General features: G+C 48.3%; 1 protein-coding gene across 1 annotated transcript in view; it reads right to left on the bottom strand.

The window, feature by feature from the left end:
- The window catches only part of ORAI2 (ORAI calcium release-activated calcium modulator 2), a 14,613-nt gene extending 13,363 nt beyond the window's left edge, over positions 1-1,250 (bottom strand). The window contains exons 1-2 of the mRNA XM_018076742.2: positions 1,098-1,250; positions 272-445 (exon numbers count right to left, since the gene is read on the bottom strand). The gene's annotated coding sequence lies outside the window, so the exon portion shown is untranslated. The remainder of the gene's footprint in view (positions 1-271; positions 446-1,097) is intronic.

The raw sequence follows: 1,250 nt of genomic DNA, 5'->3' as shown, positions 1-1,250 counted from the left end.
GGGCAGCCCCCAGCACCCGCAGCCGGGTGGGATGCCGCGGGTCGCAGCTCGTCAACGCGCATCTGGCAGGGCAAAAAAAAAAATAAATAAAATCAGCTCTGCGGATCCCTGAAGTCACGGTCGGGCTGAAAAACCCCCACTGGCGAAGGTGTTGGTGGGTCTGGGGCTGGCGTTATCTCTAAGTCTTGGCACAGAGAAGGTATTGGTGCAATGGGATGCAAATGTGCTTTTATTACAGTTGTTAATTACACAGCAAAAAGTCGCCACTTACATAAGTCAAAAGGCAGCGCTGCTCTGCCTCCGCCGGGCTGCAACCTCCTCTGGCTCCCTGGAATCCCGGCTGCTATCTCCCTGCACTCCTCCTCTATTGACTCAGCAGGAAATCCTGTATAAACCCATCAAAAGGACAGGGACAGCCTTATGGGAAAGAGAGGGAGTTCCTTCCCTGGAAATGAGATAAAGAAAATGCCGAAAGGCAGCACAATGGGTCAGCTTTATCACAGGGTAATCCCATCATCCTGAATTCCTTTCTGCCCGGGGGGGAGGGAAGAGACAGGAAGACACTTCCCAAAAACCTAATAAAGAGAAAGATACATTTTTTTATCCCGAGGGTGTTTTTCACCTCTGAGATCAGGAACACCTCTGCTCGGTTTCAGCACTAACACTGCTGTCTCTCAGGGTCCCATGTGTAGAAATGGAACGGAGCAAACTTTAATCCCTGAAGATTAGTCTCCATCAGGGAAAGGAGAGGGACTCCTCTAGAAAAGCATCCAGAAAAAGAATTTAACATAAGCAGGTCAAACTCCCGGGCAGTTTTAAGCCTTTAAATTATTACTGCTTTGTCAGGGCCCTATTTGCAATAGGAAGCAGTTGTAGAGTTATTCCTCATTTTACTACACACGGGAGCACTTCCTTTTTTCTACTCCATGGATGACGTTTTCCCAGTTTTGAGGTCACAGAGTACCTGCATTTTGTCTTAACAAAGAAACATCCCTCTGAACCCCCCTTTGAAGTGCTTTGTATTCTCAACCAGCTCGTACTGCCGGGAACAACCACAACACGGCAGAGTATTTTTTGGAATTCACAGCAACACCTACCAAATACAGCTCCTACTGCTACACTGAGCCACCCCAGCGAGACAGACCGTGAGGCAGATCCCACCTTCACCAACATGTTCTCTTTGCCGTTTGTGGATTTCACCTACAAACTCGGCATTCCTGCAAAATGGAGAGCATGAATAATTCAGCACG

This window comes from Manacus vitellinus, unplaced genomic scaffold, assembly GCF_001715985.3.
Source record: "Manacus vitellinus isolate BGI_N305 unplaced genomic scaffold, ASM171598v3 scaffold_32_pilon, whole genome shotgun sequence".
Taxonomy (NCBI): domain Eukaryota; kingdom Metazoa; phylum Chordata; class Aves; order Passeriformes; family Pipridae; genus Manacus; species Manacus vitellinus.
Note: the sequence above shows the minus strand (reverse complement) of the source record. Positions and strands in the feature narration are given on the sequence as shown.